This window comes from Heterocephalus glaber, unplaced genomic scaffold (genome assembly GCF_053883595.1).
Source record: "Heterocephalus glaber isolate CG9 unplaced genomic scaffold, H.glaber_assembly_v1.0 deba00000122, whole genome shotgun sequence".
Lineage (NCBI taxonomy): Eukaryota > Metazoa > Chordata > Mammalia > Rodentia > Bathyergidae > Heterocephalus > Heterocephalus glaber.
Window position 1 is genome coordinate 70964511 of NW_028258138.1, and position 27700 is coordinate 70992210.

A 27700-nucleotide genomic window follows, 5' to 3' on the forward strand; every position below is an offset into this window, starting at 1 on the left:
TCATTCAATTTTATGATTGTCCCATAATTTATCCTACCCGTCCACTGTAGACATTTAAATTTTAAAAGGCATTCCCTATATGTGCATTCATAGAAATGAAGTTGCTAAGTCAAAGGATATACACATTTTAAATTATATTTTAGTATGTAAAATTTTCTTTTCTTTTTTTTTTTTTTTTTAACCAAGGATTGAACTCAGGACCTTGTGCTTGCAAGGCAGGCACAGTGCCACTGAGCTAAATCCCCAGCCCTGGAAAATTTTCTTAATTTATATTTAGTGTTATAGGTGATTTACTTTTTCAAATTTATTTTATATGTTTTAATATATTTTATTGAGGTATAACCCACATACCATAAAATCTGCCAATTGAAGTATAGAGTTTAATGACTTTTAGTATACTCATGGAATTGTACATCATCACCATTATCAATTTTAGAACCTTTTACATTATCCCCAAAAGATAGTTATCACTCCCTCCCTCCAATACTCCTGCTCTTCCCTTCTACCCTAGGAAAATTTTGATCTGTTTTGCTGTCTCAATGGATTTGACTGTTCTGAATATTTTATATAATGGACTTATACAATATGAATTTAGAAATAGTATTTTACTTTTGCATTATTTTGTGACCAGTTTATTTAAATTAAGTTTAAATAATTAAATTTGAATAAATATAAAATTTTGTTTATTTTTATAGTTTCAGTGCTCATAAATCATTTTTTATAACAAGACTTCTCTAATAAATGTTTTTGGATAATATACTTTCTGAAAATTTTGTATGAAAACATATCTCTGTTTTCCTACTACATGAATAAAAATTTGGGTGGTTAAAATTCCTCATTATATATGTTCCCCTCAAACTTTGTATTACTCTATTTTCTTTCAAATATTTTGAGCAGCAGAACTTTAAGACCAGCCTGTGACATTACTTGAAATAAGAACTTAAATGTCTTAGAGTGATTAATAAAAATAAAGTAAACTTGTAATCTTTTTCCATTGAATTTTTTTTATATCATAAAAGATTCAAGAAGTCTTGTGGCATGGGAAGCATTTACCTGTGTTCAAGCTTTTTCTGATAACTTAATGTCACTGAAGAATTCCTTTTGATATAAACTCTATCTAACATCCTTTAGAACTAGTATTTTAGTGTTCTAATACATTGGAAAATAATGATTTAGTATATTTTCCCTAGAATTATGTAACCTTCTCATGCAAGGGATTATTGAGAATGTAAGCACATAAATTGAATTCAGGACTTTTCTACTTTGCTGAGGTGGTTAGGATGCAGACTGAAAATTTCCAAATCTTGGGAATACTGTTAAGGACCTAGGAAATAACTTTAAATCTTTAGGAAGAGAATTTAGAGATAATCAAATCTAACATGCCTTCTATCACTGTAGATATCAATCTCAAACACATTAACATTACTGAGTTAATTATCTTCATATTTTTGCTAGGTTTTGTAAGGGAAAATAGCCCCCTCTAATGTTCTTAAATTACAGGTATAGCTCAAACTCTCTTTTAGTAAATAGCTCATAATGTTTAATTTAATATAAATTGAATTCAATTAATTGCAGTTTTCTGTTATTATTCCTGTTAATGTTAAATCTCTTCATCTTGAGTCTAATTTTTTTCTTTTTGGTGCTAGGAATCAAACCTAGAAACTTGAGCATGGTAGGTTAGTACTCTACCTCTTAGCCCTGGAATACTAATATCTATCCCACAAATGCTTTTGTGTATCCCTTTGCCTTTAGCCAATTGCTTAGTAGCTATACTTTTATTATATCATTTTTATGTTCAACAACTTTATTTTGGAATAATTGTATAATGTTTAAAATCTTTAAAAAGCTATAATGTGTTTTTCAAAATTCTTTTTTTTCCTTAAATTCTTTTATTGGTACATTTAGGTATACAGTACATTTACATTTCTCATTAGGAACTTGTACCTTTACATGGTGTATCTTGGTTCTTATTTTTTCCCCATTCCCTGCCCTCCCTTCACTCCCCCCACCCTTCCCTATTTACATACATTTTGTTTCCATTTTTTCCATTTCTCATCATTTTTCCTTTCCCTTCTTTCCTTTCCCCTGCCCCTCCCACTTTCCCTACACCTTTGGACCATTTCTTCCTATTTTGCATTATTGATTATTCATTTTAATCATTAGTACATTTTAGGTATACAATATAATGACATTCATCATTGGAAATTTGTACCTTTACATAATCTCTCTTGGTTCTTATTTTTCACCCTTCCCCTGCCCTCCCTTCAACCCCTTCATCCCTTCCTATTTACAAAGACTTTGTTTACATTTTTCCATTTTCTCATATTAATTCCATTCTCTTCTTTCTTTTCCCCTACCACTCCCACTTCCCCTTCCCCTTTGCCCCCTTTCTTCCCATTTCACACTATCCATTATACTTTTTAGTCCTTATTTACACTTTCAGTTACTTACACTAGAGGAAACTATTCGGTATTTACACGTATGTGTCCTATTTATTTCACTTAAGAGTATTGCCTCAATGTGCATCCACTTAGCTATAAATGTCTCTAATTTCTCATTTTTTATGGCTGAGTAGTACTCCATTTTATAAAAAAACCACATTTTCTTTATCCAGTCTCCAGTTGATGGGCATCTGGGCTGCTTCCAAGTTTTAGCTATTACAAATTGTGCTGCTATAAATATGGGCACACATATATCACTGTGGTATGATTCTGTTAATTCTTTGGGGAAGATACCTAGCAGAGGAATAGCTGGGTCAAATGGGATACCACTCCTAGTTCTTTGAGGTATCTCCATACTGATTTCCATAGTGGTTGCACCAGTCTACACTCCTACCAGCAGTGGAGAAGGGTTCCTCTTTCCCCACAGCCCCGCTAGCATTTGTTATTGGTTGATTTCATGATAGCAGCTATTCTTTCTGGAGTGAGGTGGAATCTCAGTGTTGTTTTCATTTGCATCTCTCGAATGACCAGTGATGTTGAACATTTTTTCATATGTTTATTTGCTATTTCTACTTCTTTTTCTGAGAAATGTCTGTTCATTTCAGATGCCCATTTTTGGATTGGGTCTTTAAATTTGGGAGGTCTGATCTTTTTAAGTTCTTTATAGATTCGAGATAGTAGACCTTTGTCTGAGGAAGAGCAGGTGAAGATTTTTTTCCCACATTGTGGTTTGTCACTTCACACTGCTGGTGGTTTCTCTTGCTGTGCAGAAACATTTTCTTAAGAAGAGATCCCACTTGTTGATTATTTGTGCTAGTTCACAGGCAACTGAAGTTTTGTTCATAAAATCTTTTCCTACACCAATGTCTTTAAGAGTTCTACTTAAACTCTATTCCAGCCAGTTTAACATTTCTATTTTAATATTTAGATCTTTAACCCATTTCAATTTTAGTTTAGTGCATGGCGAGAGATATGGGTCTAGTTTTAATTTTTGGCAAGTTGAAACCCAAAAGAGGCTATCTTTCCTCCAGTGCACATGTTTGATGAAGATGAGATGGCTGAGTGAGTCTGGAGTTGTTTTGGCATCTTCAAATTTCTTCCACTGGTCCTCAGGTCTGTTTCTTTGCCAGTACCATGCTGTTTTTATCACAGTAGCTTTGTAGTATAGTTTCAAGTTGGGGATTGTGATACCCCCTGCCATGCCTCTGTTACCCAGAATTACTTTTGCTATTCTAGGTCTCTTCTTGGTCCAAATGAATTTTTGGATTGTTTTCTCAAGGTCCGTGAAGTATGCTGCTGGGATTTCAATTGGGATTGTGTTGAATCTATATAGCAGTTTTGGAAGTATGGCCATTTTCACTATATTGATCCTTCCTACCCAGGAGCATGGAATGTCTTTCCATTTTCTGATATCATCTTCAAATGCTTTTTTCAGAGTGCTATAGTTTTCAGAGAAGAAGTTTTTGATTTCTTTTGTTAGGTTGATTCCTAGGTATTTCAGTTTTTTGGATGCTATTATGAAAGGAATTGTTTGCCCTATTTCTCTCTCAGTGACTCTGTTGTTCATATAGAGGAAAGCTATTAATTTTTGTGTGTTAACCTTATCCAGCTACTCTACTGAATTTGGTTATTAAGTCTAGAAGACTTTTGGTGGCGTTCTTGGGGTCTTCTATGTACAGTATCATCTCATCTGCAAATAATGACAATTTGACTTATTTCCCATCTTTATTCCTTTTATTTCTTTCTCTTGTCTAATTGTTGTGGCTAATGTTTCTAAAACTACATTGAATAGGAGTGGTGATAGTGGACATCCTTGTCTTGTTCCTGATTTTAGTGTGAAGGATTTCAGTTTTTGACCATTTAGTATGATGTTGGCTGTTGGTTTTTCATAGATGGCTTCTATCAGTTTGAGGTAGAGACCATCTATTCCAATTTTTTGTAATGTTTTTATCATAAATGCATGTTGGATTTTGTCAAATGCTTTTTCTGTGTCTATGGAGATAATCATATGGTTTTTGTCCTTGGCTCTAATGATATAGTGTATTACATTGATTGATTTGCATATATTGAACCATCCCTGCATCCCTGGGATGAATCCCACTTGATCAGGGTGTATGATCTTTTTGATGACCTTCTGCATTCTGTTTGCCATTATCTTATTAAGGATTTTTGCATCTATGTTCATTAGTGAGATTGGCCTATAGTTCTCTTTTTCTGTTGGGTCTTTCTCTGCTTTGGGGATCAAGGTGATGCTTGCTTCCAGGAATGAATTTGGGAGTATTGTTTCCCTTTCAATTTCATTGAAGAGTTTAAACAGTAGTGGCAGTACTTCCTCTCTAAATGTCTTATAGAATTCAGCAGTGAAGCCATGAGGACCTGGGCTTTTCTTAGTTGACAAGTTTTTAATTACATTTTCAATTTCATTGGTTGATATTGGGTTGTTCAGAATTTTTAGGTCTTCTTCGTTCAACTTCAGTAATTCATATGTATCTAGGAATCTTTCCATTTCTTCTGTGTTTTCCATCTTATTGGTGTATAGGTTCTTGAAGTAGGTATTGATGATCCTCTGGATTTCTGCTGGGTCTGTTCCTAATTGCATGGATTTGGGCCTTTTTTTTTCCTTTTTCTGATAAGGTTGGCTAAGGGTTTGTCAATTTTGTTTATTCTTTCAGAGAACCAACTCTTGGCTTCAATGATTTTTTGTTTTGTTCTCTTTGTCTCCATTGAATTGATTTCTCCTCTGATCTTTATAATTTCCTCCCTTGTATGAGCTTTGGGTTTGTCCTGCTCTTCTTTTTCTAGAAGCTTGAGGTTCAGCATCAGGTTGCTCTATTGGACTCACTCTGTTTTCCTAATGTGTGTATTCACCGCTATGAATTTCCCTCATAAGACTGCTTTCATTGTGTCCCATAGATTCTGATATGTTGTATTGTCATTATCATTTAATTGTACGAACTGTCTGATTTTTTCTTTAATTTCCTCTGTGACCCATTGGTTATTCAGAAGTGTGATGTTCAATTTCCACGTGTTTATGAAATTTTTTGAGTTTCTTTTGCTACTGATCTCCAATTTCATCGCACTATGGTCTGATAATATACAGGGGATAACTTCAACTCCTTTGCATTTAAACATGTTCTGTGAGCGAGTATGTCATCTGTTTTGGAGAATGACCCACGTGCAGCTATTCAAAATTCTTTTAACAGTGTAAGGAATTCTTTTTCTTTTAAAATTACAAGATAGTGTGTTGGGGTACTTACCTCATCATTTTGGTAAAATTTCTGCTCTGTAGATATTATATAACCTTATTCAGAATAGAATTTATTGGATTTTACAGGGGAAAAATCTTTGATTTGGACGAATTAACTTGACACCCAGTTTTTGACTGGGTTCATTATTAAGTATGTTTTTATCAAATATGTTGATTTAGGTGAGTGGTTTAGGAAAATGACATTTGAAATGTTTTTTAAGGTATTTGAAGTGAAGTGAGAGCAGGGAAAATAAGTTGAACATAAGCTGAAACTTGTATTGTTTAGGTTTATTGTGACAAGTCAAATTTAATTTTTTTATTTACTTTTTAGTTTTCATTATAAATGAGCAACTGATGATTATTTTACAAATAAATCAATTATCACTTAGTTTTTATATTTGGAATTGGTCCTGGAACGAAAAGTAGATGGTCCCTTCTTAGTCTGCTTTACAGAAGATATAGGCAAGATTTAGTTTTTTGGAATTTAGAGCCTGAATATTTGGTGAAGAAGTTCCATTCCTAGTTTATAACCTGGAAAAGGTAGAAAGACCTTATAAGTAAACCCAGTTAGATCTGTAAGTGCTTTAGGAGGGATTGGCAAACTTGAAGTTGCCTTTGGGGAAAATCTCGATGGTTTTGAACCCTCTATGTAAATTTTCACGTTTGTTTCCTTGGAATGATTCTTATGTTTCTGGACTCAGTGATAAATGGGGTACTCAAGAAATGATAAAGGAATATTAGAGGTTCTCTGGTTTGGAAGAAAGGATCCTTGGTTACACTATGAAGTACTATATGATAATAGGAAGCACTAGAAGTACTTAATGCAGCAATTTAAAAAGTAATTTGAATGAGTTTTAGCTGTTTGTTATTTTATTAAGCTCACAGTTGCTACTCTGATACCACCTCATTTTTTGGCTCCTGTGTTGGCATTGAGTCAAAACAACTTCTAAAAGTGAAATACACCATATTATTCCCCAAGATGTTAATAAAATAACACTGTGAAAACACTTTCTTCTACTTTATCTTACATTGCCTTTGAATGCGCATTAGTGGGAAACCCTTCTGTTACCAGAACAATCCTTTATATATCATCTTTCTTACCACCACTCATTTGAAAAGCAATACTAAAAGTAAGCACAGGAATTCCCTTTTACATAGTATACCATTATACAATTATTTTAATAAGGTTTTTGGAGTTTTTTGAATTGTTAAAAGGTATTTCAATTTTATTTCAGATTCCTTTAAAGAATAGTACAAATGTGATTGTTAGAATATGCAATATTCCAGGGGTCCTTTGTCCTTGAGATGGACAAAGAAATTGAAAGGCAATAAAAGCCTTTCTGCTCTGATCTATCCATTTGGCCAACTGAGAATTTTTCTAAAACATTTAAAAGTGGAAAATTTTAAACACAAAAATATAATAGTACAAAAAACTACATATAACCATCACCCAGTTTCTGTAATATCACATTTTGCTGCTTTTTTTTTTCATCTGTTCATCTCATCTCCTTGGACATGTAACTTTTCAATAATGGGGATAGTTTACTTTAGTAGCTTTCCTTTTTGAAATAATTTCATACTTACAGAATGGTTGCAAAAATAGTAGAAAGAATTCCATGCACCTAAGTTCTATCAGTATAGATATTTTACCACATTAACCACATTTATTTTATTTTATTTTTTTGGTACCAGGGATCGAACTCAGGACCTTGCGCTTATGAACCAGGCGGCAGCACCACTGAGCTAAATCCCTGGCCCTATTCTTTATTTTCTCAACTGTTTGAGAACAATTCTAACATGATGCCTCTTTGCCTCTAAATACATAAATTTTTATTTTCCTGAAATAAAGGCTTAAAAAATAAAACTACAGTACAACTATCAAATCAGGAAATTTACATTTGGATATTTAGTCTTTTTAACTCTAACTCTTTCCACTCCATCTAACACAAATGACTTGCTCTACTTCTGGTCATAAAGTTGTTAGGATAATATTGAAGGATTATTTTTCATTAGTTTTCTATTTTTACAGCAACATAATTATTGGGGATTCATTTACTTTATCTGACCTATAGTGATTTATTTTTCTATACCCTTCTGCTGCTACTATAAAGGGATCTTGAAATATTACTTTTGATATTAGTGTGAAACATGAAAAATGAAAAACAACATGAAAAATACCTCTACTCATAGCTTCTGCCTCAGTAGATGAGGTTGGTCTTCAGCCTCCAGTCTTCTCTTTCTTAACTTTTTCTTGATCACTATATTTACTTCTCCACCTCTTCTTTTAGGAGTGAAATCACTGCTACTCATTGAGATGGCCCATTGTAAAAAAATTTTAGTCATTGTCTCTCCCAGTTGCTCTTTCCCAAGTATTTGATTTGAATTTTTGCCACTGTAAACTAAAAAAGTCTTATCCTTGAATTTTGGGCAGCAAGACTTAGAGGGTGTATGGGATCAAAAGTCATTTATGTTTCTCGTGAAATTCTACTTTTTCATGTCCTGTCACATTGATGACTAGAGCATATATCATCAAAAGAAATAGCTGACATTTTCCTGCCTGAGGCATTCACCTGCTTGTCAATTATTATCCTGTTCTCTGTGTAGGACACAGTTGACAGAAGCTTACAGTTGATAGGATAGTAGCCACAACTTGAGAATGTAGGTGGTTCTAAAAGAGCTCAGAGTCATTAGCTTATTATTCTTTAATTTCTTTTAGTAACTTTTAGTACCCCCCCCCCCTTTTTGTTGTTTTGGAGACAGCGTCTCACTATGTAGTTCAAGCTGGCCTTGAACTCACTGTATAGCCAAGGTTGGCCTTGAACTCATGGTGATCCCCTTGCCTCAGCCTCCTGAGTGCTGGGATGACAGATGTGTGCTAACATGGTTCGCTTTCCTTTCTCTTCTGGGTATCAATCTTATTCTACCCTTGTCCTCTTGTAGTATCTCTCCCATTCCCTAGTAATCCTATTCTACTTCTGTTTTGCTGTAGATGACAAAATTTCATTCTTTATGGCTAAATAATACTTGTGTCTGTGTATGTTTTATTTTCTATATCTATCTGTTAATGGGCATCTAGACTGATTCTGTATCTTAAGTATTGTGAATAGTGCTGCAATAAACAGACATGAACTTAACTCTTTTATATGCCAACTTCAATTTCTCTGGCTATATAACCAGGAATGGGATAGCTGGATTACATAATAGTTCTGTTTTTAGTTTTTTGAGGAAACACCATACTGTTTTCCATAGTGATAGTACTAATTTATATTCTCACCAACAATATATAAGCATTCCATGTTCTTCCAGTATTTTAAAAAAAATTTTGGTAATAGCCATTTTGTCTGGCCATCTTGTTAGCTAAGTGAACCAGACTGGTCTCCACCTCATGATCCTCTTGCCTCAGACTCCCGACTAGCTGGAATTACTGGCATGTGCCACTGTGGCTGGTTTTTCATTGCTTTGATTCTTTTACTGTGCAGATGCTTTTAAGTTTGATGTAATCCCGTATGTCAGTTTTGTCTTTTGTTTTCTGTGCTTTTAGGACCAATACAGAAAATCATTGCCTGTACCAATATCTTGAAGTGTTTCTCCTGTGTTTTCATCTAGTAGTTTTAGAGTTTGAGGCCTTATATTAAAGTCTTTGATCCATGTTGAGTTGATCTTTGTACAGGGTGAGAGGAAGGAGTCATTTCAATATTCTGCATGTACTTACCCAGTTTTCCCAGCACTGTCTAAAAGGTTGTCCTTTCTCAATGTATGATTTGGGGACGTTTGTGACAGTCAGTTGGCTATAGATGTGTGGGTTTATTTCTGGGTTCACTGTTCTGTTTCATTGGTCTAGGTTCCTATTTTTTTATGCCAGAATTTTGCTGTTTTTTGTTATTATGGCTCTATGTCTTGAAATCTAGTATTCTGATACTCAAGCTTTGCTCTCTTTTTTTTTTTTTTTCCAAGACTGCTTTGGCTATTGGGGACTTTTATACTTCCATATAAATTTTAGGAGATGTTTTTTCTAATTCTGTGAAGAATGTCATTCCCATATTGGTGGGGCATGCATTGAATCTGTGTGTCACTTTGGGTAATGTGAGTGTTTAAGCAATATTTTCTAATTTGTGAACACAGGAAGTCTTTCTATGTTGTTGTATCTTTTTTTCTGCACTATTTTATAATTTTCAATGCAGAGTTCATCCTTGGTTAAGTTTATTCGTAGGTGTGTTTTTTGTAGCTATTGTGAATGAGACTGCCATTATGATTTCTTTCTCAGTGAGTTCATTATTGGTGTATAGAAAAATACTCATTTTTGTATCCTGAAATTTTACTGAAATTATTTATCAGGTTTAATAGTCTTGCTTGAGTTATTAGGTTTTTCTAAGTATAGAATCATGTCATCTGCAAACTAGTATAAATTGACTTCCTCCTTTCCTATTGGTGTGCTTTTTATTTCTTTCTCTTGCCTAATTTCTGTGGCTAAAACTTTTAGTGATATATTGAATAAAAGCTGTGAGAGGAGACATCCTTCTCTTGTTCCTGATCTTAAAGGAAATGCTTTCGGTTTTTCCTCATTCAGTATGGCTATGAGTTTGTTATATATAAACCTTTATTATGTCAAGCCATATCATTATATACCTAATTTACTCAGGGTCTTTTATCATGAATGCATGTTAGATTTTCTTCATCTATTGAAATGATCATATTTTACCCTTAAATTTATTTGCATGTTATGTTTATTGATTTGTTTGTACATGTTGGACCGTCCTTGTATACTTGAAATTAAACCAACTTGATCAACTATATTAGTGTTTAATCTTTTTGATGTACTGTTGAATTCAATTTACAAGTATTTTATTGAGGAGTTTGCCCTCTATGTCATCAGGGATGTTGGTGTACAGTTATCATTTTGTGTCCTTGTCAGGTTGTGTGGCAACAGGGTAATGATTTTCTAATATAATGTGTTTGGAAGGATTCCCTCGTTCAGTTCTATGGAATTTTTGAAAACATTGGCATTAGTTCTTCTCTAAAAATCTGGCAGTGAAGCTACTTGGCTCTGAAATTTTCTTTGTTGTTGTTGGAAGGCTTTTTATTACTGATTCTTATTATTTATTATTGGTCTATTCAGTTGTTTTCTGCCTCAGTTCAATTTTGCTAGGTCATATTTTTCCTGAAATTTGTTTATTTCTTGTAGAGTTTCCAATTTGTTAGCATATAGTTTTGCAAAACAGTCACTAGTAATCCTTTCAATTTCTGTGATACTACTTGTAATCTCTCCTTTTTCATCTTTAATTTTGTTTATTTGGGCTTTCTCACACACACTCCTGCTTAGTCTGGCTAAAGGTTTCTTAATTTTATTTATCTTGAGAAAAAAACACCACCTCTTTGTTTCACTGATACTGTTTTTTTCAACTCTTTCATTTTGGGCCGGGGATTTAGCTCAGTGGTTTCGCTGCCTGCTGTGCATGCACAAGGACCTGAGTTTGATCCCCGGTACCAAAACAGACAAACAAAAAAAAACCAGTAGGTGCTCAACTTTCATTTATTTCTCTATTTTATTTATTTCTGTTCATTAATATTTCTTTCCATCTACTAATTTTGAGTATTTTTTCTTGCATCATTAACTTGTTTGAAATCTTTCTAGTTTTTTGATGTAGGGATGCATTGCTATAAACTTTTGTTGCATCCCACGGTTTTGGTATGTTGTGTTACCATTTTGTTTCAAGACAGTTTTTAGCTTATCTTCTGACTTCCTCAGTGACCTACAGTTTCTTAGAAAGTATGTTATTCACTTGCCATGTATTTGGATACTTTCTAAAATTCCCCTTTTGATTTCTAATTTTATTCCAGTATAATCAGAAAAGATACAGAATATGATTTCATTTAAAAAAATATTTGTTTTTCATGGCCTAATATATGGTCTGTTCTAGAGAAGGTTCTATATATTCTGAAGCTGTTTGATGGAGTATTCTGTAATTGTTTTTAATTCCATTCAATCCACAGTGTAATTTAACTGTGATGTTTCTATGTTGATTCTTTTTTTGTCTAAATGATGATAAATTGATGAGAGTAGGCTATTGAAATTTTCCCACTATTATTATTTTGGATCTCTCCCTGTATGTCTAATAGTGTTTGTTATATAAAATTGGATTCTCTGATATTATAGGCATATAGATTTATAATCATTATAGCTTCTCGATAAATTGATCCCTTAATAATTATATAGTCACCTTCTAGATCTTGTAGGTTTTATCTTAAATTCTCTCTCTCTATTTTTACTAAATTTTATTTTTTTATTCTATTGCCCTCCTCAAGCTCTCTCCCCTCTCTATGTACAAAAGCTTTGTTTCAAAGTCTTTGTAAATAGGGAGGGATGGAGGGATTGAAGGGAGGGCAGGGGAAGGGGGAAAAACAAGAGAGATTATGTAAAGGTGCAAATTTCCAATGATGAATGTCATTATATTGTATACCTAAAATGTACCAATGATTGGAATGAATAATTGATAATGCAAAATAGGAAGAAAAGGTCCAGTGGGGTAGGGGAAGAGGGAAGGGCAGGGGAAAGGAAAGAAGGGAAAGGAAAAATTATGAGAAATAGAAAAAATGGAAACAAAGTCTTTGTAAATAGGGAAGGGTGGGCTAGGAATGGGGAAAAAATAAGAACCAATATGTATCATGTAAAGGTACAAGTTCCCAATGAGAAATGTAAATGTGTTGTATACCTAAAATGTACCAATAAAATAATTTTTTTAAAAAAGCTTTGTTTCCATTTTTTCCTTCTATTTTCACTTTTTTTCTTGTCCCTTCCTTTCTTCCTCCCTGCTCCCTTGTCCCCCTTCACATTTGAAGACTTTTTCCCCATTTCCCAATACCTGTTATACAGTTCAATCCTCATTTCACTTTCAGTTTCGCACAACAGAGTAAGAATGCGATATTTAAACATGTGTGTCCGATTTATTTCACTTAAGAGTATGCTCTCAAGTTTCATCCATTTAGCTATAAATGTCTGAAGCTCATCCTTCTTCATGGAAGAGTAGTACTCCATTGTATAAAAAACCCACATCTTCTAATTTAGGATTGTTTTCTTAATTCTCTAAGGTATGCTATTGGTATTTTGATTGGGATTGCATTGAATCTGTTTAACAATTTTGGAAGTATGGCCATTTTCACTATATTGGTTCTTCCTATCCAAAAACAAGGGATTTCTTTCCCTTTTTTGGGGGGACCAGGGATCGAACTTGGGACCTTGTGCTTGCTTGTGAGGCAGATGGTGGAACCACTGAGCTAAATACCTGGCCCGTCCATTTTCTGATATCCACTTTAATCTCCTTTTTCAGAGTACTGTAGTTTTTAATGTAGAGGTCTTTTGCTTCCTTCGTTGGATGGATTCCCAGGTATTCATTTTTTTTGGATGCTATTGTGAAAGGGATTATTTCTCCAATTTCTCTCTCTGTGAGTTCATTATTCATGTATAGGAAGGCTATTGACTTTTGAATGTTGATTTTGTATTCTGCTACACCACTGAATTTGGTTATCAACTCTAAAAATCTTTTGGTGGAGTTTTTGGGGTTTTCTATGTAGAGTATCTGCAAATAATGAGCTCCTTTGTATTTTTATCTGTATCTTTCATTCTGGTCACCATCCTGTAGTTATCTGGGAAATTATTTCTGCTTTGATTTTTTTTCTAGAGCCTTATTCATCTGCTTTGTTACTTCTGCTGTTACCACTTCAGAGAGTCCAGGTGGGTGGCTTTCAGACTGTTCTACTTCATTGCCCCTGGGGTTTGTGTTTGGTGAGCTAAATGTCTGTGGGGGTTGCATCTAAAGTGTCTTCTCAGTTTTTGTTTTTTTCAAGTTTGATTCCCGAGGTGATGCTTGTAAATTGATTATGGTGAGTAGCTTTATTGCCAGTATTTAGAATCCTTAGGAAATTACTACTTCTCAGAAATGTCTTCCAAGTGTAGCTAGCTTTTGGGTTTTGAGACTGTTGCAGGATCCTACTTCTTCAATTTATTGGAGATGAGAAGTTTCTGCCTACGTGGCCTATAGTTTCCTTTTCTTTTTTTAAAGACCCTTAGTCTCAGTCTTGGTATACCAGGAAGAACAATTGATTAGCACAGTTTTGTCACCTTGGCTAAAGTAGTACAATCAGCAATAACAATAGTATCAAATAAAGCCTAGAATGACAAGTTATAGCCCTTAATATGGCATTTTTACCCTTAGGAGAAAAGATTTAAAAGGAGTTGGGGGTAAAAAACACAAATAAAAGAAGAGGAAGTGTTCAGAAGCAAGGCTGGAGGACGGACTTTAGGAAACTGGTGAAGCAGACTGTCAGATAAAAGGGCTGAAGACCAAGACCAGACCAGGCCACAACAAGCCTTTATTAAGGGAATAGATCTGCTGGGCTGTCTCTGAACAAAGGAGAGACAAAAAGCAACATGGCTGGGGCAGGGAGAGTCTTTTATAGAGACGGGGTGGGGCTTGTAGGGGCTGAGGTAGGGTTGAGTGAGGTAGTGATCAGGGAGTAGAGGAGCTGGTGACATCACTAAGTGGTAGGAGGTGAGTGAGTATTAGGTTACTCTCTAGGTGGGACCAGGGGCATGCTGGGAAGAAGGGTTTGTTCTTTGGTGGGAGCAACCATCTTGGCATGACATCACACAGGGGAGGGGGCAAGGCACCATAGGAAGAGGGCAGCTACTATACATAATAGCTGCTGAGGTAGTGGGAGACCTATCACAGATAGGTGGGAAAAAGAAAAGGAAAAAATAAAAAGAACAGAATAGACCACCAACAACAAAAAATTAGAAACTGTTCAAACAGTAGAGAAAAAAACTAAACAGAACAAAACAACTAGAAAGGAGGAAAGAAAGCAAGAAAAAAGAAAATGGAAAAGGAAAAAAAAATTTAAAAACCCAGAAATGTCCATTCAAGGGGTGTCTCTGCTGTCACTGTTAGGCAAACAGAGTCCAGAGCCAAACTGATTAATCCCAGCAAGCTAGCTGCAGCTTCACAGTAGGTTAGTGGATAATCCCAGCCAGCCTGCCCCTTTAGTTCCTCTGAAGTTCAGGCTGGTTTCTGGCTGAACCAGATTCCTTGAGCCTACAGCAGTCTGTGTGTCTCCTGCCAGTTTGAACTTTGCTCCCTGACACCGCTGCACCAGGAGCCACTAGATGGAGTCTGCCTGCAGCTGTTCTAATTTCCAAACTCAGTAGGCCCTTCTCCAAGATGGCTACCAGCCAATCACCTTCTTCTGGGTAAAGTCTGAACCTGGATAACTCACCCAGCTGCTGCAGTCTGGTTTGTCCTCTGCTCTGTTCCACTGGTGTGCTTCCTGTGGAGGCCTCTGGGGTCATCAGTAGTCACTGTGCATCTGTAGGTTCAGCCCACCTTTCCCTCTCGGAGAGTCCAGGCTCTGGGAGAGAGCGCTGCTTGGTACCTCCCTCCTCTTTGTTTAAGTCTCTCTCTTCACTCTCCCTCTAGACTTCAATTCTCGCCTTAGATCCTTACTGGGCTCCGTGGACCCACTTCCCTCCTCCTTCTCACACTGCTATATTCCAGTCAGGGCACCAAACCTCAGAGGGGCTTTTCCTCTGCTGCTTACCACTCCACCGTCTTCCTGGAAGTCTTAAAGTCTGTATTGTCAGAAGTAAATATAGCTGTGCTGTTTGTTTTCAGATATCGGTACTTGGAATTTTGTTTTCTATCCTTTTACATACTTTCAACCTGTGTGTGTGTTCTTACTGGTGAGGTGAGCTTTTCTGCAGTACATTGTTTGGTCTTACTCCTTAGTCCATTCAGCCAGTCCAAATCTTTTAAATAGATAATTCACAGTATTTACATTCTATTATTATTTTACTGAATAGGTTTTTATTCTCCCTTTTTTCCCTTTCCCTCTAGGTATGTTGATGATGAGGAGCATTTGATTTTTAATGGTATCACAAAGATCTTGTATGTTATTGACATTCTTTTTGTCGTTGTTGTTTATTTCTGTCTGAATGTGATATTTTGGAAAACCTTTCTCTAAGTTCCAATATTCTTTCTCCTGCTTGATCTAGTCTGTTATTGAAGCTTTAACCTGAATTTTTTTGTCTGGTTTATAGACATCTTTATTTTCAAGATTTCTGATAATTTTTCAGAATCTCTGTTTGTTGAATTTCTCATTCAAATCCTGGATTATCTTCCTAATTTCACTTAATTATTTATCAGTATTTTCTTGAAAGTCATTGATCTTTTAAAAAAATCATTCTTTGGAATTCTCATTGTGGCATTTCACTAACTGAAATAACTCTACAAAGCGCTATTTCTCATGTGTCTCAAAAGTCTACCATGATTTCTTATGCAAGTATTTGTTCTAGTAGCATTGATTGAAAGAGATCTTTAAATAATATAGTTTACTCTTATTTTATGGATGATGAAACTGAGAGTTTAATCAATATGTACAGTTTAGATAGTCAATGACAGAAATCCTACCTAAAATTAGTCCTCTGATATCCTTCCGTGTTGCTTTCTTTTAAATGTAGTTTTTACCCCATAGCCAAAATATTTTTCTATGACTAATAATTTCTATATATGTCATATAACAATGAGAAAGATCTTCAAGTTCAGAGAAACTTGTTTGATATCTATATAGACAAATAAAATAGATTCAACAAAAGTGGTATTTATTTCTTTCAGGCATGATGCTGAGTTGCAGTGTGTTGAGATGTTAGTCCGAGGAAAGAAGATAGTGTAGACAGGAGGAAAATAAACTTTTACACAAGTAGGAAAGTTTAAGTGGAATTATTAGGGAGAAAGAGTGAAAGCGATGACAAGAAAAGATGTGATTGAACAGAATGCCACATTTAAGCTCTTGAAAAGGTCTAAAAACGATGATGAGACTGTTCATTTGAGTACATAGTGAGAGACATGGGTATAGATTCAGTTTTCTGCATGTGGGTAGCCATTTTTCCCAGCATTTGTTAAAGAGGGTATCACTTAACTGTGATGGCTTACAATCTTAGCAAATATTTCAGGCAGCAAAGAGGCCTTGACCTAAAATTTGAGAAATAGATGAATATTTTTTTGTCTAAAAATGTTGAAAATTTAGATTTCATTTGTTTGTCACTATGTATAAGTAATTTTTCACTATTACATTTTTAAAGATACTTTGGCAAGAGATGCTTTCTGCAGCTTTAATCACCAAACCATAATAAAAGATTCTTTAGGAACATAAATAAATTATTACTTCTTGAAAATTAAATTCTGGTGGAATTTTGTCACAGCTACAGTAGAAATTATTGACATCAGCTCTATATTTCTAAAAGAATTCTAATAATAACTTCTATACTATTACATAAACCTTAAAATATGTGAATATTATCTTGCTATATGAGAAGTATGAAAACAGATTGCATTTCAAAGTAATCAAAAATATTTTGTATCCCTCACCACTTCATATACTAGAAAGTATAATCAATTACACTAAATAAAACATTTGTTTTAAAATTTTTAACAAAGTTGACAAATTTCAAATTCACAACCAGAAATGTGAGGATTTCCTGATAATTTCATTGGTGATTTGTTTTGGCACAATAGACAACACTTCCTTATTTTTGTTTGCTTACCTTGAACCTATACAACTTCATTCTTTTATGTCTAAAATATTTTAGTATTTTAAATTTTTTTGTATTTTCTATATGTATCATTTTATTTTAGGTCTACTGAATAAGCTTGAATCTATAAAGCAAAATATAATAATATGTATGTCATATTCCTGATTTGAATGGAAATGATTATAGATTTTGCTATTTAATATGTTTTTATTTTGTTATTGTTAATATTTATAATTTTTAGTTAATTTTATTCTTCCCTAATTTTACATAAGATGTTTACTTATATTATCTGCTAAATTTTATCAGATACTTTTCCAGAATATATAGATATAATCATGTTTTTAATTCTGTAATTTGTTGATTTAATAGTAAAGTTATTACATATTCTGATGCTAAACTGTTCTATATTATTTTAAATAAGATTAGGCAGTCAAAATTTTTGTTTTAAGCCAACAGAGATGTACTTTAAAATTTTTATTTTCCCTTCCATGCAAGAAAAAAGTGCCAATGATCTTCTTTGGTTTTATATAGAAAGCTCATTTATATTTTCTCAAAATGCTTGTTCAGTTTAAATACTGTCAGGGGAACACATTAGGTAAAGCAACCAGTCAGAATTACAAGTTCCTTAGAGACTAAAGATTACATTCATAAGCGGATGAAGAATACTGTATTACTCACTTTTCTGCATCTTACCAAGATTTATTTTGTAAATAGAAGTTCCTACACTTTGAGGGTTGGGCTTATAGGGTTCACCTTTTAACTTAAGGAAATGAAATGAGTGAGATAAGTTAGTAACACAGTGACTTCATAAGTTAGTATGACATCCATACTTATATTTCTGGAAAAAACTTCATTTCGTCATGATTTGTCATTGGATCCATTACTGGATTTGATTTACTAGTATCTTATGTAGTATTTTGCACCTATATTCTTGTCTTTTTTGCTTCATAATGCTTAAAACAATCTACAATTATATATACTGTACAAAGGGATGAGGTTTTTTTTGTGAAATCAATACCACATTCAACATAGAGAATGCAGAGAGCCAGGTGTGGTGGCACATGCCTGTAATCTAAGCACTTGGGAGGCCGAAGCAGGAAAATTGCCATGAGTTTGAAGCCAGCCTGGGATACAGTGAGCTTGAGGCCAGCCTGGACTACATAGCAATACTCTTTTTCAAAAAACCAAAAGAAAAAAAATAGCAAACATTTTCATCCTGTGTAGTCTTTGCAACAATAGCCCATTTGACTTTTTGGTCCTCTACCTAGGAAATTACTGATTAGCGCTTTTTTTTGTCACTATGAATTATTTGCATTTTATATAAGTATCCCTCTCACACTCTAAACTTATATACTATACTTCCATTTTTCAGGCTGATGAGTAATGCTAGGGAACACTCCGGATAAATTAACTTGGTGGCCTAATAAATATTTGCCCCCTTTTAGAAATGAATGGTTAGTATATGTATTAGGATGAGATTTAGGCTATTATTAACAGCCCATAACAACTGTGGCTTAAACAGTGTAGAAACCTGATTCTCATTTATAAGTCTGTCTAAGCATAAACAATTCAGAACTGATTTAATGGCTCTATGGTATCAAGAATGTAACATAATCTATCTTGGGGTTTTTTTTGCCATCATTTACGTATATGTATTGAGCAGTGTTCCTGTTGCTGGGAAAAAATACCTGACATCCATAACTTAAAGAAGCAGAGGTTTATTTGGCTCACAGTTTTAGAGGGGTCAGTCTACAGTCATCTGGCTTCAAGGCAGAAATGGCATGGCAGAAGGGCACAGAGGAGGAAAGCTGATCAACCTATAGTAGCCAGAAAGCAGGGAGAAAAAGATCCAGGTTGAGAGCACCTTGTAATAGCATATTCAGCTATGAACTAATTCATCAGTGGTGAGTATAGTGTCTCCATGATCAATCACTCTGAAACTCCAACCTCTGAACACAAGAGATCTTGGGAGACATTTTAGATATAAACCATAACATTCTGCCCTTGGACCCCAAAAGGCTCATGTCCATCTCATTGTGAAAAATACATTTGGTTCATATCCAGCAGTTGCCAATCCTCACAGTTCCCGTATTGTTCAACAAAGTCCAAGTTGGAAATTTCCTCTGAGACTCAAGGCAAAATATTAGCAGTGAGCCACTATAGAAATAAAAAAGGAGGCTAAATACTTCCAATAAACAGTGGCACAGTATAAATATTTCCATTCCAAAAGAGAGGAATAGGAGAATAGAAACAAATAGGACCACAGTAAGATAAAAACCAAGTGGGGCAAACATTATAGTTCTATGAACAGCATCTGAAGCACATGGAAATATGGGCTTCAAAGGGCTTTGGCAGCACTGCCATGGATTTATAACTTAATGTACAATGATTGTAGCCCCCATGGCATATTTGGGCTGGCTTTGCTCACTGCTATGGCTTTCCTTGGCATGTGTTCCATGTTCCTGGCATCTCTAATTTCCTTAGGTGTCCACTGCACCTTCAGCTTCACTCTCACAGCTTCATGCATCACCCTCTCACAGGTCCATCACCTGGCTTTTCAGCCCTTCCCTTAAAATCTGGGTGAAATCCTCCATGACTCTTACACCCTACATGCCAGACAAACCAACACCACATGAATAGCACCAAGCTCAGGAAGTACAGTGGCCTCTGAGTGCCTGACAGCTGAACTGGAATACTCTTCCCTATGTGACCCTGAATGATGGGGCACTCTGAGGCTTTCTTCTCAAAGCAAATACTTTCACTAGGTGTAGAGTCTGGCCTTTTCCTGAGATGCCCTCAAGCCATTTTTTATGTTGTTCCCATGTAAATTACTTGACTTCCTTTTAATGACATTAGTCTTTTCAGCAACCTTGTCCTTGGTCCCATCTTTACATATGCTTGCTTTCTTGCCAAAACTCCAACATTTTCACATCTTTCAGTCCTGCGTGTTGCTTTTGATTCTTATTGTAGGTTTGGCTAAAAGCAGCCAGCAGGATCAGTACCACAGCCTGAATGGGATGCCTTCAAATTTTTTCTGCAAGATTGATTAGCATGCTTTCTTTAAATTCAGCTTCACACAATCTTAGAATGTGGACAAAACATAGAAAAATTATTTTCAATGAAACATGCATGGCCTGTAGTCCAATTTCAAATAGAATCTTCTCTTTTACCTGAAAACTCATGATCCTAGCCTCTAAAAATTAAAAAAAATTTTTTTAATACATGTTTGCAGTATATAATGATCACATTCATCATGAGGGATTTGTACATGTACATAATACATCTTAATTCTTTTTATGGTCCCTTGCGTCTCCCCATTAACAAAAGCTCTCATTTTTTTCTCTTCAGCTTTTTTCATTAAATCCCTTTTCCCTTCCTTCCCTCCCTTCCCTCCCCCTCCCCCAATCTCCTGTTCCCTTTTTTTTGGGTACCTGGATCAAACTCGGGACCTTGTGCTTGGGAGGCAGGTAGTAGAACCACTGAGCCCCCTCCCTTTCCCATTTGAACAAGTTCTTTCTACTTCCTAGTACCATGATACCTTGGTTCACGAATTTAATTCATTCTGATTTTGGGGAAGATGGCTCCATTTGTGTTGATAACAGGGAAGATGGCCATGGTTGTTTTCATCATCTGAAGTGGAGTTTGCAAATGGAAGCAAATTTTTTGCTGAATGCTTCTGTTCTTGAACTGAATTGTTCAAGAAAGGGAGCATTCATGAGCTGAGGTATTACTGTATTTATCCTCCATTTTGATCATGATTTATACTTTTCTCACACAGGAGCGACACTGTTTGGCAGAGTAATACTCCATTGTATAGAAATACCACATTTTCTTTCTCTGTTCATCTGTTGATGGACATATGAGCCCTTCCCAAGATTTAGCTATTAAAAATTGTGCTGCTATAAACATAGGTATGCATGTATCCCTGTGGTATGATAACTTTAACTTTTTTTGAGACGATACCTAGAAGGGAATAGTTGGGTCAAATGGAATCTCTAGTTTTAGTTTTTTTGAGGAATCTCGATACTGCTTTTCATAGTGATTGTACCAATTTACACTCCCACCAACAATGGAGAAGAGCTCCATTTTCCCTAAAGCCTTGGTACATTTGTTTTTGGTTGATTTCTCAATGATAGTCATTCTTTCTGGCATGAAATGGAATCTCGTTGTTTTAATATGCATTTCTCAAATGGCCAGTGATATTGAGCATTTTTTCATGTATTTATTAGCTATTTACACGTCTTCACCTAAGAAGTGTCTATTCATTTCCGATGCCCATTTTTGGATTGGGTCTTTAAATTTTGGGGAGTCTAGTTTTTTTGAATTTTTAAAAATATATTCTAGATATTAGTCCTCTGAGGAATACCGGGCAAAGTTTTGTCCCCATTCTGTGGGTTGTGTCTTTATTCTGTTAATGTTTTCCTTTGCTGTGCAGAAACTTTTTAATTTGATGGGATTCCATTTGTTGATTCTTTATAATGTACACTTTGTGACCAGCATTTTGTTCATAAAGTCTTTGCCTACACCTATATCTTTAAGTTTTACCTAGTCTATCTTCCAGCAGAATAAATGTTTCTGTTTTAATATTTAGGTCTTTGATCTATCCCTACTTTAGTGCACAGTGAGAGATATGTGTCTAGGTTCAATCTTTGGCATGTGGAAAGCTAGTTTTTCCAGCACCATTTGTTAAAGAAACTATCTTTCATACAGTGAAGGTGTTTGGCCCTTTTATCAAAGATAAGGTACCTCAAGGATAATGTACCTGAGTGTGCCTGAAGTTTTTTCTACATCTTCTACTGTGTTGCATTGATCCATGTCTGGTTTTTTTGTTTGTTTGTTTTTGGTAATACCATGCTGTTTTTATAATTGTAACTTTGTAGTGTAACATAAAGTCTGGGATTGTTATGGTGCCTGCTTTGCCCTTGTTGTCAAGAATTGCTTTTGCTATTCTAGGTCTCTTCTGGTTCTGTATGATTTTTTTTTTTGTACTGGAGATTGAATGGTTCTGTATGAATTTTAAGATCTAATTTTTCTTGATGCTATTCTGTAAGGTATTATTTCCCTAATTTCTCAGTAAATTTGTTATTGGTGTATAGGAACACTATTGATTTTTGAGTGTTGATTTGTGTCCTGTTATGCTACCAAATTTGGTTATTAATTTTAGGAGTCTTTTAGTGGAGTATTTGGGGTCTTCTATGTAGAGCAACATGTCATCAGCAAATAATGATAATTTAACTGCTTTCTTCCCTATCCATATCCCTTTTATTTCTTTCTCTTGTCTAATTGCTGTAGTTAATGTTTTGAGAAGTATATTTGAGAACAGGAGTGGTGATAGTGGGCACCCTTGTCTTGTTCCTGATTTTAGCATGAAAGCATTTAGGTTATCTCCATTTTGTATGATGTTGGCTTTTGGTTTGTCATAGATGGCTTTTATCAAGTTGAGATAAAGACCAACTATTCCAATTTTATGCAGTATTTCTATCATGGATGGATGTTGGATTTTGTCAAATGCTTTTTCTGCATGTATTGAGAAGATAATGTGGCTTTTGTCCTTGCTCCTGTTAATGTGATATATTATGTTTACTGATTTGCATATGTTAAACCATCCCTGCATCCCTGGGATGAATTATATTTCATCATGTTGTATAAACTTTTTGATGATTTGGTGCATTCTGTTTGCCAGTATTTTATTGAGGATTTTTGCATCTACGTTCATTAAGGAGATTGGCCTGTAGTTTTATTTTTTTTCTTTTGGTTGGATCCTTTTCTGGTTTTAGAATCAGGGTAATACTTCTTTGGGAGTACTGCTTCCCTTTAAATTTAGTTAAAGAGTTTCAGGAGTAGTGGCAGTAGAACTCTAAAATTCTTGTAGAATTCTGGAGTAAATTTGTCAGAACTAAGTTTTTCTTAGTTTGTAATTTTTTATTACTCTAATTGTATTGAGTGATAATTGGGTTATTCAGGATTTTTATATCTTCTTGATTCAGTTTTAGTAATACATATGAATCTAGAAATCTATCAATTTCTTCTGAATTTTTCATGAGTAGTTACTGATGATCTGAATTTCTGCAGAATCTGTTGTGATTTTACTCTTTTTATTGTAAATAGCTAAGTTAATTAGAAACATTATAAGCAGTCAGGCAGGGCTGGCCCCTCAACTGTGACTGGAGGCACATTGACTAAAGGCCAGGCTTCAAAGAATAGAGGACAGACTATATCCACATACTTCCCCTAGGGATAAACAGCAGTGATTGATATTCTAAATAGGCATCAATCACCTTGAGGGGGAATCAAAACTTTGACTATTCCTTCCTGAAAAATTCTTGTTTATTCCATGTAGGCTTGCTAGGTGACTTGCTTCCCCCATTTGATCATTATTCAATCAATATTACCTAAGTGACTATACTTGTAATCTTATTGGTTGACTCACCTCATACCCACCTTGTGATTTCCCATTGGATCAATATTACCTAAATGACTGTACTTTTAATCATATTAGTTGACTATAGTTTTGTTCCACCTTGAATCTGACTCACCTTGTGGCTTTGTTCAATAAAACACCCTTGAGAAGCGAGGTTGGGGCAGCCCACTTTTCAGTCCCACTTCTGTCTCTCTATCTTTCTCTCAATAAATTCTTCTTACTCTTAACTTCTGTTGTTTCTAGAATTCATTCTTTGATTTTAAAGAATACGAACTTGGAGTTTCAGACATCTAGCAGGTTGGGAGGTAATAATTTCCTTACATTTTCATTTCTAAGTCTAATGGATTTTGGTCTTTTCTTTTTTCATAAGATTAGCTAAGGTTTATCTTATTCAATTTTTCGAAGAACCAGCTCTTCAATTCATTGAATTTTTGTCTTTTTTTAAAGTCTCAGTTGCATTCATTTCTGCTCTGATGTTTATATTTTCCTTCCTTGTTCTAGCTTTGGGTTTGACCTGTTCTTGTTTTTCTAGAACCTGGAGAGTCATTGTTATGTTATTTATTTCCACTTATTCTGTTTTTCTGTTGTGGGAATTCACTGCTCTAAACTTCCCTCTTAGGACTGCTTTCATTGCATCCCATAGGTTCAGTATGTCATACTAGCAATTTTCTTTAATTGTAGGAACTACCTAAAGTCTTTTTTGGGGGGTGGGGCATACCTGGGATCTAACTCAGGCCCTTGCAATTGTGAGGCAGGCAGCAGCACCACTGAGCTAAATCCCTGGCCCCCTAATGTCTTTTTTAATTTCATCTATGACCCTTTGATTATTCAAGCAGGTATTATTCAATTTTCATGTTTGTGTAGTTTTTGTGGTGTCCTTGATTGTTGATTTCTAGTTTCATTGCACTATGATCTGATAGTATGTATGAGATACTTTTGATTTCTTTGCATTTACTTAAGTATGTTATATGGGCTGGTATGTGGTGTATTTTGCAGAGAGTCCCATGTGTGCTGAGAAGATCTATTTTGTTGTTGGGTGGTACTCTCTGTAGATACCAATGAAATTTATTGGTTCAGAGGTTTATACTCTGATATTTCTTTGTTGATTTTTTTTGTCTGGTTGATCTGTATATTTGTGACAGTGGAGTATTGAGGTCCTCCATTACACTTGTATTGATGCTTATCTGATTTTTCATGTCTGGTAGTATTTTTTACTGAAGTTGGGTGCATTGATATTTGTTGTGTATATATTTATGATTGCTACATCTTCTTGGTAAATTGTTCCCTTAACCAGTATGTCTCTTTGTCTCTTCTGATTAGTCTTGGCTTGAAATTCATTTTGTGTGCAATTATAATAGTTACTCTTGCTTTTTTCTTTGTTCCTGTTATGCAGAGTATTGTTTTCCATCCTTTGACTTTCAGTCTGTGAATTTCTTTTTTTTTCCCATTAAATTAATTGGTACATTTTCGGTATAAAATACAGTTACATTCATCATTGGGATCTTGTACCTTTACATGAGTATCTTGGTTCTTATTTTTTTCCCCTTCCCTTGCCCTCCATTCATCCTCTCCACCCCTCCCTATTTGCAAAGACCTTGTTTCCATTTTTTTTCCTCTTCGCATATTTTTTCCTTTCCCTTTTTTCCCTTCCCTTACCCCTCCCAATTTCCCTGCTCTTTTAGACCTTTTCTTCTTGTTACACAATATCAGTTATACATTTTTTAAAATAAAATATTAAGGTCTAGGAGACATTACCACAGATTTTACAGAATTTAAAAGGATATAGAAAGCATATTACAAAAATCTTTTTTGAAATAAATTTGACAACTTCTAAGAAGTACCTTGGAAGACAAATTAATGAAACTAACTCTGGAGGAAATATAAAATTTGAATAGCACCTATTAAAGAAAGTATATTCCTAGCTTGAAAACCTACCTATATGACAACAGCAGGCTCATAAACATTTTAACTGATAAAATATATTAAACAATTAAAGCAGAAAAAAGAAGGAACACTTCGCTCATTTTAGGAAATCAACATTGTGCTAATCCTAAAACTGGATAAAGATAATAGAAGAAAAAAGTATGAACATAGATAGAAATTTGTTTAACAAAACAAACTATTAGAAGTCAGATCTGGCAGTATGTAGAAAGTGGTTTTGTTATAGGTATGGCAGTGTTGGTTCAGCATTGGAAGATCCACCCCCAAAAGTCATCATTTTGACAGAGGAAAGGAAAAAGCCATATGATCTTGTCACTAGTTGGAGAAAAAGTATTGAACTAAATTCTAGAGTTTTTCATGGTGAAAGCTATCAGGAGACTAGAAGTAGAACAGAAACTTCTCAACAGATCAGAGACATGTACTCCATACTTCCAGCAAGAATGCCTTATATGAATGGAGAAGATACAATGCTTTCTCCTTAAGGTGGGGAACAAGGGCAGATGTGCTTACTCTTTATCTGTCCATTAAACTTTGAAACCTAGTCCCCACCAAAATAGTCTGGCAATAAAATGACACAACTAGGATAGGATTGGCATGGCAGAAGCAAAATCTTTATATGTAGATGAAATGATCATCTACAGAGAAAATACTAAGAAATCTCTAGGAGCCCCTAGAACTTGTATTTGAATTTAGCAGGATTAGAAAACACAAGGTATATATAAAAATTCAGATCTGTGTATACTTGGTATAAATGAAGAACTGGATATTGAAATTTAAAAGTTATGTAGGAGTACAAAGGACCCAGAAAAGCCAAAAACAAAAACAAAAATAAAAATCAGTGTTGGAAGACGTTTAGCACCCAATTTTGAGACTACTTCTAAAGCTACAGTAATCAAGGCAGTATTGGTGTACGAAAGACATATAGATCATTTGAATAAACAGAGAATCTAGAAATAGAACCACACATATATGGTCCACTGAGTTTTGAAAGATTATTTGACATTAGCATTTTATAGAATATAAACTCAATTCAAGAGCCAAGGAAGAGATAGTGTTTTCAGCAAATGGCACTAGAACAGCTGGTATCTGTATATAAAAAATTAACCTCAACCCTTTTTTTCCATACATGAAAATAACTTGAAGGGATCTATGAACCTAAATAAGAAAGCCTAAAGGTATAAAATTTTAAGAAGAAATTATAATGGAAAATATTTATGAATTCAGGGTAGGCAAGAACTACCTAGGATACAAAAAACATGATATATAAAAGAAAAAAATTGATAAATGAGATTCCATCAAAATTTAGAACTTTAAATGACATAATTAAAATGAAAAGTAGTCCTTAAACAGACCATATTTACAATACATATAACTTATGACCACAATATATAAAGAATTCTTAGAGCTCATTAATAGACAACCCAATTAAAATGTAGAGGTAAGAAGATGATAAATAGCCAGTACAGCACAAGGAATGGTGTGCAACTCTAGAATCAGAAAAATACTAATCAGTACAATAATAAGATTGAATTATACACTCATTAGGGAGATGAAGTTAAAAGTTTTAAAAGCCTTGTCATGACTTTTTCTTTTTGTTGTATTCTCCTCCTTTGTGTTTAATTTGTCATGCCCAATGGATTCATTCTGCTGGGTTTCCTGGGGTTGTGATCCTCATGTCTTTTCCTAGGGTATTGTCTAAAATTTTTTGGAGTGCCAGTTTTGCTCTTTGTCATGAAAGTATCTTATTTCTCCATCCATTTTGAAAGATAGTTTTGCAGGGTACATGAATCTGGGTTGGAGGCTGTTTTCCTTTAGGGCTTGAAATACATCACTCCAAGCTCTTCTTGACTTGAGGATTTGCATTGAGAAGTCTGCTGTGATTCTGATGGGCTTTCCTTTGTATGTGATTTGTTTCTTTTCTCTCACTGCTTGTAGAATTTTGTTCTTCTGTTGGATTTCTGGAATCCTAACTATTATATTCCTATGTGTAGATTTTTTTTGATTAAGGCTAACTGGAGTCCTATATGCCTCACTTATCTGTATGTCAAGATCTTTTCCCCTGTTTGGGAAGT

General features: G+C 34.7%; 1 protein-coding gene across 22 annotated transcripts in view; it reads left to right on the plus strand.

Moving 5' to 3' along the window:
* The window catches only part of Stxbp5l (syntaxin binding protein 5L), a 588968-nt gene that overhangs the window by 193125 nt on the left and 368143 nt on the right, over positions 1-27700 (plus strand). The window contains exon 3 of one of the 22 annotated variants that reach the window (XM_087209193.1): positions 13365-13417. The exons of the other annotated variants lie outside the window; for them this stretch is intronic. The gene's annotated coding sequence lies outside the window, so the exon portion shown is untranslated. The remainder of the gene's footprint in view (positions 1-13364; positions 13418-27700) is intronic. 22 annotated transcript variants of the gene reach the window in all.